This window comes from Oryctolagus cuniculus, chromosome 15 (genome assembly GCF_964237555.1).
Source record: "Oryctolagus cuniculus chromosome 15, mOryCun1.1, whole genome shotgun sequence".
NCBI classification, from domain to species: domain Eukaryota; kingdom Metazoa; phylum Chordata; class Mammalia; order Lagomorpha; family Leporidae; genus Oryctolagus; species Oryctolagus cuniculus.
In genome coordinates, this window is record NC_091446.1 from 56,165,124 (window position 1) to 56,188,726 (window position 23,603).

The 23,603-nt window shown below is 45.4% G+C and overlaps 1 long non-coding RNA gene across 1 annotated transcript in view; it reads left to right on the forward strand.

The window, feature by feature from the left end:
* Positions 1-2,729: 2,729 nt before the first annotated feature.
* The window catches only part of LOC138845368 (uncharacterized), a 328,457-nt gene continuing 307,583 nt past the window's right edge, over positions 2,730-23,603 (forward strand). The window contains exons 1-2 of the long non-coding RNA XR_011382415.1: positions 2,730-2,787; positions 15,382-16,009. This is a non-coding gene — a long non-coding RNA (uncharacterized lncRNA). The remainder of the gene's footprint in view (positions 2,788-15,381; positions 16,010-23,603) is intronic.

Here is a 23,603-nt window from a genome sequence, read left to right on the forward strand (position 1 = left end):
GCCATTTGGGGAGTGAACTAGCAGATGGAAAATCTCTCTCTGTCTGCCTTTCAAATAAATAAGTAAATGATCTAAAAAAAGAGGTGGAGTCTATTTCCTTGTCTCTTGAGTCTGCATTGTGCTCATGACTTGCTTTGACAGATGGGATGTAGCAGTAACGTTGTTGTAGTAACTTTACAGGCTGGGCTGTGGAAGATCTGGAATGTTTAACTTTGCTGCTTGGGATGCTCCTTCTTGGAATGCAGTCTTCATGCAGTGAGGAAGCCCAAGCTACCACATAGACAGGACTGTTGGGGCTCCCAGCTGACAGCCAGAATTATTTGCCAGCCGGGAGTGAAGTGATTTTGGATGGGGCCATCCCAATATCCCAGATGACATTAGATGAAACAGCTGGTCAACATGTGGATTCAGTGGAGTAATCCACTCCCAATATTTTAAGGCATGAAATTGTGTGGTTTAGTGCATAAAACAGATAGTGAAACTGGGGCTATTTGAAGTACAGGCAGTAATGTCCAAGAGCTGGAACAGAAAAGGAGGGAAATAGCGAATCCCACGGAAGAATCAATAGGACTAGTTAAGGGGCACATTTGAAATGCCTTCAGAGGACTCTCAAAACTATAAGGAAACAGTGTTTTAGGATTACCGAGGTGGAGGTCTCATTTACAAGAAGGAAATAGTAGCACTAAGTTTCTAGGGTTGTAGTGCAGATTAAATGGGATAATACATATGGAATAATTCGTTCAAGGTTTGACATACATACATATGTACATAGCTGCCATTATTGCTATCCTTACCTTATCTGAAGCTATTACAGAAATCTACACATGCAACTTTGCTATTAAAACCCTTTTCTTGACTACTATATTCCTATGAATACAAAAGTTGCATAATCATTTGTCCTCTGAGTAGGGACTTGTATGAAGGGCCTTCTAATTTGACACTCAATAGAAAACAACCACATTAATTTGTCCACATCTTATTTCTGTTGCTAGATGGAAGCTCTCTTAGAGGGAGAGATGGTAGCTCCTATTTTTGTGATGTAAGCTCTGAATAAACATTTATTTGTTAGTTGGCTAGAAATGGTACAGAATATATAACCTTTCTCTTAGGATTCTAGTCTCATTCACATTAGGCCCATGTGTAATTTGGAAGCTAAATTTCTGAAAACGAAAGAAAAACATGTACTGAACCCCAACTAAATGGGGCACTTATTGATAGGATACACGGTTGTTCCCTGTGCGTATTTCAGGTGTCACTGTGAAGCCAGGTTCCGTTGTCAAGGAGGCTGAAGGACAGTCTGTCTTGTTGTCCTTAGCTGAATCAGCAACAAGCTGTGTTAGTCAGCTTTTTGTTACTATATCACAAATACCTGAAAGGAGCTTCTTAAGAAGGAAGGAGTCTATTTTGGTTCACAGTTTTGGAGGTTCACAGTCTAAGCTTCATCAGTGTGGTGTCTGGTGAGGCTGCAGGCTGGCCATGGTGCGGTGGGTGTGCAGGAGCACTCACCTGGAGGGCCAGGAAGCAGGAAGAGCAACCAGGCCCGGCTCGGCTTTGCTGACCAACCCTCTGGGGAGATCCGCCTTCTGAGGGCACACCCCCACAGGCTCACCTCCTAGACACCAGAATTAGATCAAGCCTCTACCCTTAATTTATATACGACTTCAGGGTTTAAGCATCTGCATGAGTTGGGGAGCCAAATCATGTTCTAGCCATAGCAAGATCAATGGTGAATTCTAGGATGCTTTGTTCAGTCTAGGCCAGGCACCAGAACAGACCTGTAGCTATTGGCAGAACAGCTTCGTCAGGCTTTGTGGAGCTGAAAATCTTTGTAAGTTGCCTTGAAGCTATCACAGCATGTGATTGGCTCGTTCAAGCATTGCCCTCTATCAGCTACTATCATGTGTGCCATGCGTGTAAGCAGTCACCAGGGTGTCGTCAGTCAACCAGTTGAATGGGTTCCCAGCTCTGTTCTCTGCTAGACAGCTTGGGGAGTATATGGTTGTAGTCCACTATAGCGATAGCAGATGTGTTATGTGTATGTGAATAGCAAGTGTTAATAAGGTTCTCTGATGAACCTATTCTGATTTTTTAAAAAAAGATTTGGCCACTTAATCTATTCACGGGGCATTAAATTCCATTATGTGTTAGGCAGCTAGAAGTTTGTTATTTTCAGGAGAAAGGATAAATGATTTTAAACATCAGTTTATACAAAGCACCCAAAGTTTCTTCTAACATACTCTATTCATCACCGTGGGTTCCTGGTCTGTGAATTAAAAGACTAGAAGCTGGTGAATAGTTTCTCTAAAGAGAATGTGCAAAAATGATTAGCTGTGATTTTTGACACATATATGATGGATAGGAGTAAATTACATAAAGAATTTGGAGTTGGAAATCCTCCTGTGAAATCAGATTAGTGATTGTTTTTATATTTAGATGCTTTTCCTCTCCCAGGAGCTTAAATCAGAGCTGCCTATGTACATTTAATAGTGAATTATTTATGTGTTGTGATTTGGTAGGCACCAAGAAGAACTCTCTGCCTCAGTATAGTTTTTTTTTTTTTTTTTACTCAAATGATGCAGACTTTGAAATTGTACCATTTGAGGTAAGTATTGTCTCCTGAACTAGTCTTCTTTGTTCTAAGTAGATAGAATGTTTGGTATAAACTGTTTTATTCAATATCCCCTTCCCCTCACAATAGGAGGCGTGGCTGCTGTAGTCACAGGGCGGGGCTGCTCACTACTGCACACCTGTGAGGAAGTGGGAGGTGGGCTGCATTGCTGACATTTTGTAAGACTTATTTTGACATTTCTCACAAGGGCTTATGTTCTTTTAAAATTTATTTATCTTAGGGGGAGGGAAGGAGGAAATGAGGGAGGGAGAGAGAGAAAGAGAGAGAAAGAGAGAGAGAGAGAAAGAGAGAGAGAGAGAGAGAGAGACATTGACTCCAATCTTTTGGGTTACTCACCAAATGCTCGCAAAGCTGGGGTTGGGCAGGCCTGGAGCTGTTAGCTGGGAATGCAATCCAGGTCTCCTCTGTGGGTGGCAGGAATCCATCAGTGCTGCCTTCTAGGGTCCACATTAGCAGGAGCTGGAGCTGGGATTGAAACCACATACTTGATGTAGGCTGTTCTATCTTAACCAATAGGCTAAATGCTCACCGCAGGGCCTCATCTTAGAACTCTTCTGGGGTTATAATCTTAGTATTCTTGGTTTAAGATAGGGAATTTGGTCCTCATTGTGATCACATTTTAAAAACCAGGTATGACTCTGGCCTTTTAGTGTATGCTCAGCTCTGGGATCGATCACGTGACCATGAGTTTGAAGACATATGATTGGTTGATTTAGATCACACGCCTCACAAAACCCTGAAACCAGGGCTAGCTGCTGCACTGCGATTGCAAGCTTCAGGAGAACCATGTGCAGTCAGGGAAGAGAGTTTCCCAAGGGCAGATGGGGTTGCTATCTTTGCTAGAAACAGGAGGATAAGAAAAGTCCTGGGAAGACACAAATGACACTAGCCACCAGATTTTCCTGGCTCCAAATCATCTCTACGTAGAGTTTTTGTGGTTGTCGCTCCCCCTCTTCGTGGAGGAGCAACACAGGACCCTGCGCTGTTCTTTCGTCTGCTCGGCCCTCCCCGGGTTTGCTGCTGGTTCTTCCCGGGTTGGCTACTATCCCTTCCACCTCCGTGGAAGGGCAGTTCCCCCTGGCCGCATTCCCCACTTCCGCAGGGGAGCGGCACACCGCCGGCCGGCTTTCTCGGGGGCTGCACGGGTTCCCTTAGATGTTCCCCATAGATGTTCCTGGTGCATGCCGTCTCTCTCCTCCTTTATAGTCCTCCTCTGCCAATCCCAACTCGGCTGCCCACACGCCGAGTACGCTGCTCTCCAATCAGGAGCAAGTCCTACAGTTAATTGGTTGAACTGGAGGCAGCTGTGCGGAAGCTGTTTACTTCTCTCCCAGCGCCATATTGTGGGAGAGCAGATGCATAGAATAAGTCCTAATTTGAGTAACTTAGTCTAGTCCGGATTGCTCCCCACAGTGGTGTAAAATAATTAATTTTTTAAAAATATTTATTTATTTATTTGAAAGAGTTACACACAGAGAGGAGAGGCAGAGAGAGAGAGAGAGAGAGGTCTTCCATCTGATGGTTCGCTCTCCAAATGGCTGCAAAGGCTGCAGCTGTGCCAGTCTGAAGCCAGGAGCCAAGAGCTTCTTCCCCCTCGATGGTGCAGGGACCCAAGGACTTGGGCCATCTTCTACTGCTTTCCCAGGCCATAGCAGAGAGCTGGATCAGAAGTGGAGAGGCTAGGACTCAAACTGGCACTCACACGGGATGCTGGCTCTGCAGGCAGCAGCTTTACCCACTATGCCACAGCACTGGCCCTGTAAAATAATTCATTCTAACCTGAAAGGTGAAGACAGTGCATGAGGGTTGTGTGTTTGAAATATATACACCCTAAAGAGGAGGTGTTTTGGAAACTGTTTGTGATTGAGATGAAATAAATCAATACAAAGAGATGCAGCTGGCTACATGATTCTATCACATACATGGGAATCACTGATGACTGTGCCAGTGATGACCAGGGTGTTTCCTAATCCTCCACCAAAGTGGTAGCTTCTAGACTCTGTCTTCTCAATACACAGATAGTATCTCCAAGGGGGTAAAGATGGGTTGTAGGGATGGAGGAAGGAAATCTTAGATATTATAAATAACGAGTTGTAGCTGTGCAAAGGCTACAGTATGTAAATATATATGCAATATCACTGGAGGACAATTTGGGGAAAAATCTAAAAATCATCTTTATGAGGACAGATATTAGTAAAAAATATTGAGAAACACTATTCTAGAGTCAAGCAGGTTGATTGAATGAAACAATTGTCACGAAACTTGTGATCAGAGATGCATGAATGGTAACAATAGAACTTGGATTTGGATCCAGCCCACTTTCTAGCTATGTGAAAATGGATGAGTAAATTGATCTTTCCGCATCTCAAATTTCCGAGATCTTTTAAGTCAATCTCTCCCCCACCAATGTCCCCAGGCAACTCCTGATCTGCTTTCTGTCTCTACTGTTTCCTATGATTTCATGTAAGTAGCATCATATGGTACATAGTCTTCTCTTTCTGCTGTGTTTTGCCCACCATAATGTTTTTTAGATTCATCCATGCTGTTGCATGTATCAGTATTCCTTTTTTTAACCTAGAAACCTTTTATTTAAGGTATACAAACTTGATGCATTTCATAAATACAAATTTAGGAACATAGTGATTCTTCATCCTTTTTGAATTCTATGTACCAATTGATGAGCATTTGGGTTATTTTGGGTTTGGGGCTGCTATGAGTATTTTTGTGCAACTCTTTCCCAAAATCTTTTTCTTTTCTCCTCCTCCTCCTCCTCCTCTTCTTCTTTTCTCTTTCTTTTTTTTTTTTTTTAAGATTTATTTAACTTATTTGAAAGACAGAGTTACAGAGAGAGAGGTAGAGACAGAGAGAGGTCTTCCATCTGCTGCTTCACTCCCCAATTGTCTGCAACAGCCAGAGCTGTGCTGATCCAAAGCCAGGAGCCAGGAGCTTTTTCTGGGTCTCCCACATGGGTGCAGGGGCCCAAGGACTTGGGCCATCTTCTCCTGCTTTCCCAGGCCATAGCAGAGAGCTGGATCAGAAGAGGAGCAGCCGGGACTAGAACCGGCGCCCATATGGGATGCTGGCACTTCAGGCCAGGGCTTTATCCCACTGCGCCACAGTGCTGGCCCCTCCCAACATCTTTTTCATACTTTTCTTATTTTTTTTTTTATGCTATTGGACATCATGTATGCTATTTAGTTAATAGTTTATCATGCAGGACAAACAAAGACAACATAGAGATAGGAAAAAAGTACAAGTGAATTGAAAATTCACTTTGAAATTCTTTTTGAAAGGCTGCAGATTTTGTAAATATTTATTGCTACAAATAGCATATTTCAAAAATACTTGTGTAGAAAAGAATGTAAAGTAGAAAAAACAGGCAAAGTATACAAAATAATAGCAGTAAAATGCATATTATGCATAAGTAAATAGAATGCTGTATCATGCATAATTATGTAAAATTTAAAATGAGGTTCAAAGTTTTCTGGAGCATTAAAAAACAACTTAGAACTCTTAATTCTGAATATTAAGCAAAAAATCCTCAAAGATCATGTGGCATATTGATCATTAATAAAGTAATAATTTCAGGTAAGCAAATTTTAGGCAAATTCACTTGAGGCAAATTTCACGGTCAGTGGAAATGAACTTGTGATTAATTGGACGCAGATGGCCACAGAAGAGGTAGAACACAGATTGTTTCTCTTGTGGGTTCCCAGGTCGATAGAGGTATTGTTCATGGAGATGGGAAATGCAAGAAAGGAGGGAGGATTTGTGGAGGGATTGGGGGAGAGGGATAACAAGTTTGGGTTTACTTATGCTGAATTTGAGCTTCTTGGGAGGATCCAGATCAAGGTGTCCAGTAGGCGGTCAGATTTGCGGTAGACAGGGCAGCGATCTGGCTTGGAGATTCAGACGGTAGGGGGCTCATGGAGGCAAAGCTGCTAGCGCACGGTATTCAGACACACAGGGCACATCAGGAAAAGCGCTGGGACTGGAGGAACTCTGTGGAGGAGACTTATTCCAGTGCAGCAGACTGAAGCTTTCCAGCTGACCTTGCCTGAAAGGTTCTGGGTAAAACTCCTGCAGCCATTCTGGGACACCAAATACATCCACAATCCCTGCACTCGGGGGCACATGGCTTTGATTCACTAGTGCAGGAGGGGGCTGGTGATTCTAAGAACAGCGTGGATTCGTTTCTTTCTTTCTGTGCATTGGATTCACGTCTGGATCCCATAGATATTTAAGTATTCATGTGTTGAAGCTATTAAGGAAAACTCAAAGAATCACTCTGAAAACAACACTGGGGGAATACATGTCAGTGCTTTGGTGCTCCCTGCCCAGAGTATAACATAAGAGAGTAGAGAGTCTGGCTTGATTTTAGTGCCCATGTCATCTTCCCTTTTCCCATCTCTGGTTTCAGCAGCAGCTATGGCGTATGGTTCCGGTGAACTCAGACTTGCTTTGTGTATCTTTCTGATGTCTGCCTTGGGGCCCTCGCTGATTCTCTAGAAGCTCTCTCGGTTCGTGTGCAATTGCAGCCCAGAAATGCAGGGGAGCCAATGCTCCTGTAGCAACTGTCAATCAGTGGGCTCTGGGGACCAGTGGAGAAATACTCCAGCCACTGCCCCTTCAAGTGGACCACACTGGAGACGTCCTGTATGCTTCTGGGGGCCGCTGGTTGGACCATACTTATTCCTTACAGTGGTAACCTGGACAACACAACCTAGAATTTCCTTTCCTTCTTCCCTGTCTCATTCTTTCTTTCATGCACTCTAGATTCTTACGTAAGTCATCTCCACCACATCCTTGCCTCAGGCTCTGCTTTTGGGCGAATCTCCCTAGGGATGGCTACCCCTGCTCATCTTTAACAGAGCACTGTCACCTTGAGTGCTTCCCACCAATTATGGTTAAGGAAGAGACTAGCACTCAGCAGAAGCAGTAGGCTGCCCACTGTGGGCAGCCACACTCAGCTGAGGAGAACCCTTGAGGAGGAGGTGGAGGTGGAAACTGAGGTTGACTATGGGCTGGATGTGTGGACGAGCACATGTGAGACAGCCCCAGCATCTCCAAGTTACTAGAATCTTTTTTGTCATGGAGGCAATGACCAGTAGCTGTGAGTGCAGCTTTCTAGGAATACTTACTGATTCTCAACACATCAGAGTCTGGGGAAAATTTTCAAATCATAGATGCCCCCAAGTAGGGTCTTGACAACTACAGTTATGTAGGTTTTTAAAATTTTCCTGGTATCAGTATGGGCTGATACTGATGTCCAATAAAGTTTGAGGACCTCTGTTCAAAAGTGAGATAAGAATAAGGCCAAGGACAGAAGTCCAAGGAGACAGTAACAGTTAAGATGTAGGCAGGGGTCTGGTGCGGTGGTGTAGTGGGTTAAGCCTTCACCTGTGGTGTTGGCATCCCATATGGGCGCCAGTTCAATTCCTTGCTGCTCCACTTACGACCCAGCTCCCTGCTAATGTGCCTGGGAAAGCAGAGGAAGATGGCCCAGTTAAGTGGGTCTCTGCACCCATGTGGGAGACCCAGAAGAAGCTCCTGGCTCCTGCCTTCGGATTGGTCCAGCTCTGGTCATTGTGGCCAATTGGTAAGTGAACCAGCTGATGGAAGATTCTCTCTATCTCTCTCTTTCAAATAAAATCAAATAAATAAATACATAAATAAAATCAGAATAGGGACTAGGCAGATTTGAGAATGAAGGGAAGAAGGAGAAGTCACAAAGGTGGAAGAAAGTCTTCAAATATGTGAAGTTAGGATCAGTGAGGATGACATCGGCTGATGCCACTGGTAGGGCAGTTTCAGGGAAACAGTAGGGGTGAGTGTCATTTCACAGAGGATTTGGGAACGAATTGAAGAGGAAGAAGAATGAGAGTGTACTATGCGTTGTTCACATGACTCCCAGATCAAATCCTGTCTCCTACCAATTCAAACCTCTCTGCAACAGCACATACGATGGTGCCATATGACCTGGGGTTTGGTTAATCCTGGAGGACTGTGTGTTGTGCCACCTCTAGAAAAGTATATGTGAGACCCTCACATAAATGTAAAGAATCTCCAAGGAATTAAGAAGAAAAAACCCCAAATAATCATTTTCAGAACAATGGACATAAAGAATACAATTGATATATCGAGATTTTTTTTTAAAATGAAAGTTGTCTAAATGGCACCCTTTCCCCTCTTGGGTGACAGGCATGCTGTCGGTCCCTGGCATCACGTCCCATGGGAGTGCCCCCCCCCCCCCCCCCCCCCGGAGAAAGAAGCGTCTTTGAGAGCATTTCCTGGGCCACATTTGTCTTGCACTGTGACACTGCATCCTCTAGATGGCGATAAATCTCCAAGGAACGTCAAGCTTTAGGCCCCCTAGGAAAATTGCTTTCTTGGTAGAGAAAAATGAGAGGCATTTCTTTAGAATTGACTGGAAGCTGCTGAGAAAGCTCTTCCTTGCCTCTTAGTTCTTAAAGCCCTTTGAGACACTGGCAGGAGTCCAGCGTCTGGAATATTGAAATCGGGCTGAGGAAGGAGCTCCTGTATTTGGGGGCCCTGGAGCGGGACTGTGTTGGTCGGGATGGTGGCTGGGAAGAGCCCCCAGGTCAGGCGTCCCTGCTCCTCAGGGACCGCTCCCCCCATGTCCTTGTGCCTGTTCCTTCTCACCCTTCTTACCAGGGGCTTGTCTGTTCATTTTCCCCAGGGCAGTAACGGTGGTGTGCGCATGCGTCTGCTGGATGCCACTACGTGCAAGTGCTGTAAAAGCCTCATTCAACTGTCTCCAATACATTCTATTATTTCCCCTTTACTGAAGTCCAGGGAATACTTGCCCAGAGTCACTGTGATGGGGACTTGATTCTGGAGGCTGATTCTTAATCATTCTGCTGTTTGCCTCAAGAGCAACCACCACCCGTCGCCTCCACCCTCTGGGAACAGACCCTGTGCCGGGTCAGGGGTGATTCAAGCGTATCCAGGAAGGTGGTTCAGGCTACGAAGGGGAGGCATGCAGGGGCCCGGGCTGCTGCGGGGATCCTGAGGGCGTGCTTCTGGTCAGACCAGAAGACAGCCAGGGTGTATGTCACAGCCAAAGATGGGATGGGCCGGTGCCACGGCTCACTAGGCTAATCCTCCGCCTGCGGTGCCGGCACCCCGGGTTCTAGTCCCAGTCGGGGCGCCGGATTCTGTCCCAGTTGCTTCTCTTCCAGGCCGGCTCTCTGCTGTGGCTTGGGAAGGCAGTGGGGGATGGCCCAAGTGCTTGGGCCCTGCACTCCATGGGAGACCAGGAAGAAGCACCTGGCTCCTGGCTTCAGATCAGTGCAGGGCGCTGGCTGTAGTGGCCATTTTGGGGGTGAACCAACAGAAGGAAGACCTTTCTCTCTGTCTTTCTCTCACTGTCTAACTCTGCCTGTAAAAAAAAAAAAAAAAAAAAAAAAAAAGATGGATGGTTTTCCTCCCCAGCACTGCAGAGGACTGGGCTGTTCACCAACACCTGGACTCAGGCATTTTAGTTGGGTAGTCAGGAGTTTCTTGGCCAGCAGCCTGCAAAGGCAGATCTGCTGTGTGTGGAGGGGAGGCGGCAGTTCAGGCTTCTGCCTCAGTGTCAGAGAAAGGGCCCCCCGACTCGGGAGCCAGGAGGACGGTGGCCACACTTGGTGCAGGGGTCTCTGCTGTGAACGTCTCCCGGGGAGATCATTAGGATGCCTGCTCAGGTTCTCCTTGGAGACCACAGACAGCAGAACTGGGGCCACATTCCCTGGCCTTGTTGCAGGCTGCCTTTAGAATGAGTAAAAATGTTAAAAACAGCCATTTACTGAGTATGGGCTTGCTCTGGGTCTCATCCTCTAAGGAACCATTCAGCCATACCATCTCATTTACTCCCCCACAAAACTCTAGGAGGTTAGCAGGGTCTCCATTCTACAGATGAGAAAATGCAGCATCAATGTGCTATAAGTGACTGACCCAAGGCCACACAGAGGATTTTTTAAAAAGATTTATTTATTTATTTGACAGTCAGAATTACAGAGAGGCAGAGATGGCTGCAATGGCCGGAGCTGCGCTGATCCGAAGCCAGGAGCCAGGAGCTTCTTCCAGGTTTCCCATATGGGTGCAGGGGCCCAAGGACTCAGACCATCATCTACTGCTTTCCCAGGCCACAGCAGACAGCTGGATCAGAAGCGGAGCAGCCGGGACTTGAACCGGCGCCCATATGGGATGCCAGTACTGCAGGCAGAGGCTTTACCCCCTATGCTACAGCGCCCAAGGCTTTGCTCTTAATTACTCTCCAAGGCACAGTCTTCCTTCTTGCCTGAAGTCGGGTTCAGGAGCTGCGGCGGAGGTGGAAGATGCGCCGTGTTAGCTGGGATCCTCTGTGCCCCTCCAGAACAGACAAGGGTCAGCCGCCAGGGAGGTCCGAGAAACGCAAAAGGAGATGTGTGCACACCTAGAGCTGCCTAGTCGGAGGAATGGCCACGTTGCTGTTCTCTGGCTGACTGTGGGAGAGGGTGCTGCAGGCCGGGAGGCAGACGTTGCTTGGCCGCTTCCAGCCTCTGTCCGACTACGTGGCTGTTAATTCTCTTAGTGCCTTGGTCAGCTGACGGTACTTACCGGCGACCCTGGCCCTGACGGCACCTTGACCATAGCAGGGGCAACAGTGGACGGGCCAGCACAAGCCCAGTGCCCAGTGAGTCCCTGTTGCATTCCTGCTTGCCTCACCCACGCCCGGAGTACCCGAGCGCTCTTACCATATTATCAACATCCATCCTAAAAATGCTGCCGGTAGCTGTTTTCCCTTTCCCCCAAGGATCCTGAAATGCTTTGCATGTGTCCCTCCTACTGCAACCCAGAGGCCTGGTGTGACAGCTTCTCCCCATTTATGAGAAGGATATCCCCCGGAACAAACGGGAGGCTGAGCCGTGTCTCCACGCAGTGGCCCCCTTTCACGTACCGTGTTTGTCTCCAGAGATGTCAGAACGTACAGATCCCAGGAGCCTTATTTATGGAAATGTAGAGGCAAACATTTGAATGCTGCATTTTCCTACTATAACGTGAAGGCTTCGGCTCATTTTTATTCTTTAATTGAAACATACATCCATGTTAGCAAAGAAAGGAAATAAACACCTTGTCAATCATAGACATTATTGGGTTGTGTAAGAGGTCTTATCTAAATATCCTCTTTCTCTCTGAGCCTGAGGTTTTTTTTTTTTTTTTTTTTTTTTTCTCTCCATATCCTTTAAGAAAGTACATTTTGTTCAAGCTGTTTCCTGGCAGGAATCAAGGCTCTGTGGGGACACAGGTTTGCGAACCTTTCCTCGTCATGAAAGAGCTCGGGGTTGATCTGGGCAGGAACCTGCCTCTCCCCATCTACATCACGGCCGAGTCAGCACCTCTCCCGTTAGTAGTGACAAATAAGAGAGCTCTCGGGCTTCCCAGGAGGGGGCCTCAGCACCAGGGGCTGTTCAGGGCTGGCTTCCAGGAGGCATGGCTCACTCTCTCAGCTGCTCGCCCAACCCGGGTTGTGCCGGCCACGGAGCACCTTGCTTTGGTGGTGGTGATGAATTCGGAAAGCTCTTTGAAGAACCCAGAGGGAGTGGAGAGAAACACGACTCAACAGCTGATCAGCATCCCGGCCAGGCTGACCGGGGAGAACTGAGCGGTTTGCGCACTAAATTTGGCCTCGGGTGAAAATGGAGGCCAACAGGCTGAAATCTAGCCTGTATCCTCTGCTGTTCAGGGAACACAAGGACTGCAGGGCCTTTGTTTCCAAAAGGGGGCGCCATTGGGCAAATCCTGCCAAATCACCCTATGGGGCCAGTAGCTACCCTGTGATTGTTTTTTTCTATTTATAATATTTTAAAATTATCATAAAATAAAATTGTTTCTGGAATGTAGTTCTATGAGTTTTAGCAAATGTGTGGTTGTAGAAAGAAACACCGGCGCATTTGTGACTCAGAACAGTTCCCTTACTCTAAGACATTTCCTTCCCTCTGCCCTTTGTAATCAAGCCCTTCCTCTTCCCCAGTGCCTGGAAACCACCGATCTGTTCTCGGAGCATCTAGCTGATCTTCTCCAGGGGGCTGTACAGTTGGGAGCACACAGAACATGGCATTTGGAGCTTGGCCTCTTTCATTTAGCACAGTGTGTTTGAGATTGACCATGTTGCATGTACTGACTCTTTATTCCTTTTTATTGCTGTATAGTACTCCATTGAATAGTGGTACCATAGTTCAGTTTACTCACTCTCAAGATAAAGGACATACTGGTTGTTTCCAGTCTTTAGCAATCATGCGTAAGGCCTCTATAAACACAGGCTTGTGGCCGGCGCCGTGGCTCAATAGGCTAATCCTCTACCTTGCGGCGCCGGCACACCGGGTTCTAGTCCCGGTTGGGGCGCCGGATTCTGTCCCGGTTGCCCCTCTTCCAGGCCAGCTCTCTGCTATGGCCAGGGAGTGCAGTGGAGGATGGCCCAAGTGCTTGGGCCCTGCACCCCATGGGAGACCAGGAAAAGCACCTGGATCCTGGCTCCTGCCATCGGATCAGCGCGGTGCGCCGGCTGCAGCGGTGGCCATTGGAGGGTGAACCAACGGCAAAGGAAGACCTTTCTTTCTCTGTCTCTCTCTCTCACTGTCCACTATGCCTGTCAAAAATTAAAAAAAAAAAAAAAAAAAAAAAACTTTAAAAAAAAATAAAAAAAAAAATAAACACAGGCTTGTGAGTCTGGAGGTTTTCATTTCATTTGAGTAATTTTCTAGGGATGGAATTGTCAGGTCATTTGACAAGTGTATATTTAATGTCAGATTAAAGTAGTTAGAGATGAAGATACAATAAAACTGAGAAAAAACATAACCTCTTTGATGGTGGCTCTCCCCGGTTACATTCCCACCAGCAGCATAGGAGAACTCCAGATGCTCCGTATCCTTCCTAACACTGGATATCGTTGCCTTCCTTAGAAAGGTGTAGACATTCAAGTAGTTGTGTCCTGGGATCTCACTGTGGTTGTAATTTGTGTTGAGTATATATCATGGGCTTATTTGCCACCCAAATCTTCTTGGAAAAGTATCTGTTGAAATCTTTGCCTTTTTAAAAAAATTGAGTCTGCTTGATTGTTATTGAGTTGAGAAAGCTCATATCTATTCTGATTAGAAATCTAGTCTGATATGCAATTTACAATTTTTTTTCTACTCTATGGCCTGGCTTTTCTAATTATGTCTTTCACAGAGCAAAAAGTTAAAATTTTGATGAAATCCAATTCAAAATGTTCATTTTATAGATTTCTTCTTTGGTGCCAGACCTAAGACTTCCTTGATTAGTTTATGGTTATAAAGATTTTTCTCCTGTGTTTTCATCTAGATGTTTTATGGTTTTAGGTTTTACATTTATTTTTATTTTTTTTTAATTTTTTTGACGGGCAGAGAGAGACAGAGACAAAGGTCTTCCTTTACCATTGGTTCACCCTCCAATGACCGCTACGGCCGGTGCGCTGTGGCCGGTGCACCACGCTGATCCAAAGCCAGGAGCCAGGTGCTTCTCCTGGTCTCCCATGGGGTGCAGGGCCCAAGCACTTGGGCCATCCTCCACCGCACTTCTGGGCCACAGCAGAGAGCTGGACTGGAAGAGGGGCAACAGGGAAAGAATCCAGTGCCCCGACTGGGACTAGAACCCAGTGTGCTGGTGCTGCAGGTGCAGGATTAGCCTGTTGGGCCATGGCACCGGCCTTTAGATTTTATATTTAGATTTATTATACATTTTGAGTTAATTTTTGTATACAGTACAAGCTATAGATTGAAAGATTTTTTTCTTTTTTGCATATGGATGTCCAATTTTTATGGCACCATTTGTTGAAAAGATTATCGTTTTTTCATTAAACTACCTCCGTTTTTTTTTTTTTTTTTTTTTTTGGTTAAAAATCAATTGACTTGGGGTTGGTGCTGTGATACAGTGGGTTAAAGTGACTTCTGCAGTTCCTACATCCCTTATGGGTGCTAGTTAGAGTCCAGGCTGCTCCACTTCCAATCCAGCTCCCTGCTAATGTGTCTGGGAAAGCAGCAGAAGATGGCTGAAGTCCTTGGGTCCCTGCACCCATGTGGGAGACTCAGAAGAAGCTCCTGGCTCCTGGCTTTGGATCAGCCTATCTCTGGCCATTGAGGCTATTTTGGGAGTGCACCAGTGGATGGAAGACCTCTCTCTCTGTCCCTCCTTCTGTTCCCTGTAACTGACTTCCAAATAAATAAGTAAATAAACAAATACATAAAATCAATTGATTGTGTTTTTGTGGGTCTATTTCTAGGCTTTCCATTCTATTCCATTGATCTATGTGTCCACCTCTTGTTCAGTATGTATGATTTGTCTTAGACAGAGGTGGCCAGGAGCATGTGGGAGAGGACGTGGGAAAGGCACGGAGGGTTCAAGACTTTCCAGGGAACATAATCTTTAAGCTGAGATCTGTATTGGGTGAAAGTGAGATAGAAGAGAAAGGGCAGATATTCTAGGTCATTTCAGGCCTTGGGAACATGGTGGACAAAGGTGGAGGGCAGGAAAGAAGTGGGGAGGGGCAGGCGTATGATTCGCAGCATGGTGGGAACAGAGGGTTGGAGACAACCCAAGTCAGGGGTTAGGGCAAGGTGGGTGTGGATTTGATCCCAAGGGTAGGGTGGACGCATTCATTTTCCAGGAGAGTGTTTACATAGGTCAGTAGCAGAAACACCACATTGAGTACTTTGGTCATTCAGTCAGGGTATTTTTCCTACCTCTCAAAACAGCAGATTCTGGACCTAGCTGCCCAGTGACCTCCGAGACGGAGCAGCCCCATTCAGCCCAGGACGGACACCACCGGCCTTACCGGACACCTGTGTGTGCGAAGTTCACCTGTTCCTCACAGTTTCTCTTCTGACCTTGGCTCCGCCACGAGGCGTCTGAGAGTCGCCGTGCACCACGCAGAGCCGAGCAGCAGATGGCAGCAAAACCAAGCCTGCGTGAGCGGAAGCCGCTGATGCTACAGCGATTTTGGTGCCTGCATACAAGTAGGCTTGTCCTCCCCCGCCCCCAACCCCCCGGCCCGTTGTAATAATATTGTTGAAATCTTTTGGATTCAAGCCTGCTGAATCGAGTGTAGCGTGTTTTCTAATCATGCGGGCCACGTGTTCCTTTCTGAAAGGGTGTTGGTTTCAGTGGGAACGCTTCCTGCAGCTGAGGGTCATTGAGGAGATGGTGCTGATTGGCCCTGCTGAGCAGGAGACGTAGCCAAGGCGCAGCATCGCCTGAAACAAGGACACATGCAGAAGACACCCCGGAGGCAGGCGACTGGGGACGGAAGGAAAGCCACGTGGCCAGGGTGGCCGACCGGGAGCCCGCCTGCCCAGCATTACTGCTGAAGCACACCTCAGCCAGGTAAGCTTCTTCCTCAGCAAACACTGCTCCCCCGCAGCTCCTGACTTCAAAATCCCTTCGTGGAGGACAAGGCTTTTCACAGAGTTCAAATACACTCTCTGTCTCCCACAGTACCCCCCAACCCAGGTTCCACCCTCGCTCATAGCACTGTCCAACTTTTCTGGTTTTTTTTTTTTTTTTTTTTCAATTTGAGAGGCAGAGAGACAGGGAAGGAGAGACAGAGAGAGCTCCTACCCACTGATTCACTCCCCCAAACACCTGTACTAGCTAGCTAGGGCTGGGTCAGGGCTGTAACTGGGAGCCAGGAACTCAGTCCAGATCTCTCAGAGGGGTAGCAGGGACGCGAATACTTGAGCCATCACTGCTGCTTCCCAGGGTCTGCATTAGAAGGAAGCTGGAGTCAGGAGCTGGAGCCAGGTATGGAACCTTGGCACTCTGATAGGAGACAGAGGCCTCTTAGCCACAAGGCCGGGTGCCTGCCCCCTTAGGGTACTTTTCCCAGTGTGTAGTTATGTAACCTTGTGATTATATATTTATTTTTTATTTATTTTTTAAAGATTTATTTATTCGAAAGTCGGGGGAGAGGCAGAGAGAGAGAGAGAGAGAGGTGTCTTCCATCCATCCGATGGTTCACTCCCCAACTGGCCGCAACGGCTGGAGCTGTGCTGATCTGGAGCCAGGAGCCAGGAGCTTCCTCCAGGTCTCCCACGTGGGTGCAGGGGCCCAAGGACCTGGGCCATCCTCCACTGCTTTCCCAAGCCATAGCAGAGAGCTGGATCAGAAGAGGAGCAGTCAGTTCTCGAACCAGTGCCCATATGGGATGCCGGAGCCTCAGGCCAGGGTATTAACCCGCTGTGCCAGATCGCCGGCCCCATGATTATGTATTTAACATCTCTGTCTTCTACGAGATGGCAAACCCATGAAGACACAGATAGTTTTGCTTTCTTTAATTCTGTATCTGGCGTGGTGTTGCTCCTTACACAAGAATGACACAGTTATTTGTTGAATAGTCCATGATAATGTGCACAAAAGAGGAGGCATATTGTAGAAGGAAAGGTCTAGATTGATCTATGCAAAATCTAGCTATTTACCCATGATGTGTGCTTGGGTATCCATTGCAAATTTTGTAAAATAGGGACAACAATGCGTGTCTTGCGGGGTGGTCATGGGTATACAATGAAATAAACTGTGGAAAGAATTTAGCACAGTGCTTGAAACTGAGTATATGGTCAAACATGACAGTTATTTTAATTTTTTATGGTGAAACTTCACATGCAATTTGTCCAGAAAACCAGTATTGTTTTGATTTCTTATGGATATGAAATGACTAACATGAGAACTTGCCATATAGTTTTGATAGGGAGGAAGCAAGAGTTGTTGGAGGTGACGGTGCTGCCACTCTTGCTGCTGAAATGAGTGACTTGCATGTCCTAGAACTGTGAAAATGTTCTGTGCCAGGGTGTTGTATGGGAAAATACTGCACTGAGTCAGAATAAATAATAAGGTAGCGAGGTGAAGCCTTTTCCTGATTTAAAAAAGGAATGCAGTGGGCCCCTTGACATGGTGTCAGGAATGGAAGGCTGAGCAAAGCAGTTTGACAGTCGCACGCCACCAAGTTCTGCACTCTGCAAAGGAGGATGGGAATGGTAACGGGCACTGCCGAAGAGAGGGGTGAGCACTGGTGTTCTCTTCTTGAGAGATACTTTCAAACTGTTGCATAATCTTTTCTATTACTTAAAGCAGATCATTTTAAAGTGCTTTTAAATATGAGGGGTACTCTCCCTAATCATCAGGGAAACGCAAATCAAGACCACAATGGGATACCACCTCACTCCAGTTAGAATGGCTACCATCAAAAAGACCAAACATAACAAATGCTGGTGAGGATGTGGGGAAAAGGGAACACTTACTGTTGGTGGGAATGTAAATTACTCCAGCCATTGTGAAAAACACTATGGAGTTTCCTCAAAAAACTAAAAACAGAGCTTCCAGAGGATCCAGAAATCTCAGTACGGGCTGTATCTCCAAGGGCCATGAAATCATAGCAGAGAGGTACTGCATTCCTTGGTTACTGCAGCACCGTGCATAATAGGCAGGGTATGGAATCAACTGAAGTATCCTTGGACAGATGAATTGATTAAGAATTGTAGGCTGTGTTGTACACAATGGAGTAGTATTCAACCAAAAAGAGAGTGAAATTCTTTGCTTGTGACACCATGGGTGGAACTGGAGGAGAGTCTATGGAATGAAATAAGCCAGTCAGAGAAAGAAAAACATGCATGTTTTCACTCATCTGTAGAAGCTAACAAAGTCATCAGAATAAAGGAGTAGAATTGTGGTCACTGGAGACTGGGGCGGGGGGGTGGGGCAGGGAGAGTTTAGATAACAGACACAAAATACAGTGAAAGACAAATTTAGTGCTTCATAGCACAGTTGAGTAACCATAGTCTACTATAGTTTGGATTACTTCAAAGTAACTAGAAAAGAGGTGGTGACCAACGCTTCCCCACACAAAGAGATGAGAGATGTTTGAGGAGATGGAAATGTTAATTACCCCAAATTGATCTTTCTATATTGTTTATATGTATCAGATTATTTTCCTGTATCCCATAAATAAGTACAAACAGGATATGTCCATTAAAATAGGGATATTCATGAGAGCTAAAAAGTAGAAGCCAGCCAAATGTTCATTAACTGATGAACGGATGAGAAAAATCTGCACTATCTACCCAATGGTATGTTATTTAGGCAGAACAAGGAGTGAAGCTCTAACACGTGCTGTAATATGAGTGGACTTTGAAACACTGTGCTAAATGACAGAAGCCAGACTCAGAAAGACCAATGTTGTGTTATTCCACCTTTATGAGGTACCTCAAGCAATCACATTCATAGAGATATGAAATACAATAGTGGTTGCCCATGGATGGGGGTGAAGGTATCTTTTTTAGGATAATGGAAATATTCTAAAATTAGTTGGTGATGATGGTTTTTCAACTCTAGAAACATACTAAAAACCATTGAATGGTACAATTTAGATGGATGAATTGTGTGGTACTTGAATTTTATCTTAATAAAGATGTTAAAAAATATTAGGGATCTCAACCCTGGATGCATATTATAATCATTTTGGGTAGGCTAAAAAATACCAGTTCCCAGGGTCCTACCTGCAACCAATGAAATCAGACTATGTAAGGGGTGGGTCAAGGCCCTGGGTCAAGAGCCGAGAGGCTCTGGGATGGGTGACAGGGGCAGGAGATACACACTTTTCTACCTTTGGAGAGCTTAACTGTGGTAATGAATAGGCACTTGGTTGTTTTATGAAAAGTTTATTTATTTGAAAGGCAGAGTGACATAGAGTGAGAGATCTTCTATTCGCTGGTTCATTCCCCCAAATTCTCACTGCAGCCAGAACTAGGCCAGGCTGAAGCCAGGAGCGGGGAACTCTGTTGGAGTCTCCCACTGGGTTTGCAGGGACTCAAATTCTTGGGGCCATCTTCCACTTTTCCCCAGATGCATTAGAGGGGAACTGGATTGGAAGTAGAGCAGCTAGGACTCAAACTGGTGCTCACTTGGGATGCCAGCATTGCAGGCCATAACTTAAGCTACTGTGCCACAGTGTTGGCTGCAGTTCTTGTAATTTTTTAACTATAAATCTGTATGTCTAAGGTAGTTTTCTTTAGCTTTTCTTGAAGGCAGGAGGGTGGTTAAACTCTATGACTTTAATAGAATCTTTCTCCTTTTAGGATTTTGTAATTAATCTACTGCAAATATCATAAAAAGATATAAACATTTATTTGGGTAATATCTCTAGATATTTTAGTACAGCTAGGAATTCTTTTATTTTTCTTATTTCCTCTAACTTTATTGAAGTATAATCAGCAAATAAAAATTGTATATATTTAAGGTGTACAATGTAATGTTTTGATATATGTATATATGTATATATATGTATATATGAGAAGACTACCACAATCAGATGAATTAAAACTTTATCACCACTTCATCACCTCATATAGAGCTTTTGTGTGTGTGTGTGTGTATGTGTGGTGAGAACACTTAAATTTCACATGTGTAATACAGTACTAGTATTAGTTTTTAAAGATTTATTTATTTATTTATTTGAAAGTCAGAGTTACATAGAGAAGGAGAGGCAGAGAGAGAGAGAGAGAGAGAGAGAAAGAGGTCTTCCATCCGCTAGTTCACTCCCCAATTGGCTGCAATGGCCAGAGCTGCAATGATCCAAAGCCAGGAGCCGGGAGCTTCTTCTGGGTCTCCCACGCGGGTGTAGGCGCCCAAGGACTTGGGCCATCTTCTACTGCTTTCCCAGGCCATAGCAGAGAGCTGGATCAGAAGAGGAGTAGCTGGGACTCGAACTGGTGTCCATATGGGATGCTGGCACTGCAGGCAGCAGCTTTACCCACTGCACCAAAGTGCCGGCCCCATAATACAGTATTATTAACCATAGTCACCATATTGTGTATTAGATCCCCAGAACTTAATCATGGTGCAGCTGAAGATTTGTATACTTTGGCCAACATCTGCCGATTCTGCCCTCTGCACTCCTGGGTCCCTGACCGCAAGCCTCTGGCAACAACCATTCTGCTCTGACTTCTGTGACTTCAGTTTTTTTGATGCCACATGTAAGTGAGACCACCAGTATTTGTCCTTTGTGCCCAGCTTATTTCACTTAGCATAGTATCCTCCAGTTTCACCCATGTTGTCATCAATGAGCTTTTCTTTCTCTTTAATGACTAATGATATTTCATTGCATATACTCATCTGTCTATGGACACTTAGGTTGATTCTGTATCTTGGCTGTTGTGATTAATATTGCCATAAACATGGATGTGCAAATATCTCTTTCACATACTGATTATACCTTTGGGTCTAGAAGTAGAATTGGTAGATCATGTGGAATCTATTTTAAATTTTTTCAAGAACTTTGCACTGTTTTCCCTAATGGCTCTATCAATTTACATTCCCACCAACAGTGTATAAGAGTTCCCTATACTCCACATTCTTGCCAACACTCACCTGTTGCTTTTTATTTTTTAAGTATTTATACATTTATTTAAAAGGCAGTATGATAGGCCGGCGCCGCGGCTCAACAGGCTAATCCTCGACCTAGCAGCACCGGCACACCGGGTTCTAGTCCTGGTCGGAGTGCTGGATTCTTTCCCAGTTGCCCCTCTTCCAGGCCAGCTCTCTGTTGTGGCCCAGGAAGGCAGTGGAGGATGGCCTAAGTGCTTGGGCCCTGCACCCGCATGGGAGACCAGGAGAAGCACCTGGCTCCTGGCTTTGGATTAGTGCGGTGTGCTGGCCGCAGCGTGCCAGCCGTGGCGGCCATTGGAGGGTGAACCAACGGCAAAAGGAAGACCTTTCTCTCTCTCTCTCTCTCACTATCCACTCTGCCTGTCAAAAAAATAAAAAAAAAAAGGCAGTATGATCGAGAAAGAGAGAAATTGGCATGGGGGGTAGGGGTAGGAGAGAAATCTTGTATCCACTTGTTCACTCACCAAATGGCCACATTGGCCAGGGCTGGGCCAGACTGAAGCCAGGGGGCAGAAACTTCATCCAGGTTTTCCATGTAGGTAGCAGGGATTCCAGTGCCTGGGCCATCTTCTGCTGCTTTCCAAGGTGCATCAGAATGCTGTTGAATCGGAAGTGGAGCAGCCGGGACTCAAGCAGGTGCTCATGGGGGATGTTGGTGTTGCAGGTGATAGCTTAAAGGGCTGTGCCACACTCCAGCCCCCACGCCTCCCGTTGCTTTTTTAATAACAGCTATCCTAACACATATGGCATGATATCTCATCATAGTTTTGATTCCTATTTTCCTGATTAGTGATGTCAAACACCTTTCCATACACCTGTTGGCCATTTGTATGTCTTTTTTAGAAAAAATCTTTTCAGTGTTTTTCCCCATTGTTGACTTTTTTTTGGCTATTGAGTTATTTGAATATTTATTTTGGATGTTAACTCCTTATCAGATATACTTATGGTTTGCAAATATTATATTTTCTCCCATTCTACAGGTTGTTTTTTCATTTTGTTAATTGCTTTTTTTTTCTGTGAAGAAGGTTTTTGGGTTGATGTAGTCCACTTATTCATTTTTACTTTTTGTATCATATCCAAGAAAATGGTTGACAAGACCAATCCCAAGGAACTCCCTTCCTTTTCTTACTTTAGAAAAGTAAGTTTTTAATAAAAAATATTTATTTGAAATAAAAGGTGACAGAGTGAGGGGGAGAGGGTGAGTTTCCATTTGCTGGTTCACTCCCTAAAAAGGCCATAAAAGCCAGGCATGGCCCAGGCTAGAACGAAGCCTGGAGCTCCATCCTCATCTCCCATATTTATGGCGGGAACCCAAGTACTTGGACCAGCATCTGATGCCTTTCCAGGTGCATTAGCAGGAAATTAGATCAGAAGCAGGGTAGCCAGGACTTGAACTGGTGCTCCGGTATGGGATGTGGCTTACGTGAGGAGCTGGAGTGCTCCATTTTCCCCAGGCGTGTTAGGGGGTCTTTCATCCATTTTGAGGTAGCATTTGTGCTGGATCATATGATTGTTTTATTTTGAATTTTTTGAGGAAAACATGATATAAAATAAGGGCCCTATTTTATTCTTTGGCATTGGGTATTCAGTTATCTCAGCACTGTAGATTGAAGAGACTGTTCCTTCCCAATTGTGCGTTTTTGACACATTGTTAAGGATTAGTTGACTATGTTATTTTTGGATTATCCTGTTCCATTAGCCTATTTACTTTTATGCCAGTACCATACTGTTTTGATCACCACAGCTTTGTAATATACAGGCATTTTTTCTAATTTATTTGAGACACATACACACAGCAAGATCCCCTCTACTTCCCAAATGTCCACAACAACCAGGGGCCTAAAGCCAAGAGCCAGGAACTCAATCCAGTTCTCTCATGTGGTTGGCAGAAATCCAGTTACTTGAGACATCACTGCTGCCTGCTAGGGTCTGTATTTGCTGAAGCTGGAATCAAAACCTAGAGCCAGATATCAAACCTAGGTACTTCCGTGTGAGGTGTGGGCATATTTTTTAAAAAGATTTATTTACTGGACAGGCAGAGTTACAGATAGAGGGAAAGGTCTTCTATCCACTGGGTTCACTCTCACTCCCAAAATGGCCTCAACGACTGGGGCTGGGCTGCTCTGAAGCCAGGAGCCTAGAGTTTCTTCTGGGTCTCCCATGTGGGTGTAGGGGCCCAAGCACTTGGGCCATCTTCTACTGCTTTCCCAGGACATAAGCAGAGAGCTGTATTGAAACAGGAGCAGCTGATACTCAAACCAGCACCCATATGGGGTGCTGGCGCCGTAGGCAGAGGCTTACCCTACTATGCCACAGCGCCATCCCAATAGTTTTTTATTATAATAGACATTTATAATGAACTTTTCAAATACTCTCTTATATACTATTATATAACCTGGTAACAGAAATGATTTAACTATTTCCTTTTTTTTTTTTTTTAATTTTTTGACAGGCAGAGTGGACAGTGAGAGAGAGATACAGAGAGAAAGGTCTTCCTTTGCCATTGGTTCACCCTCCAATGGCCGCCGCGGCCGGCGCACCG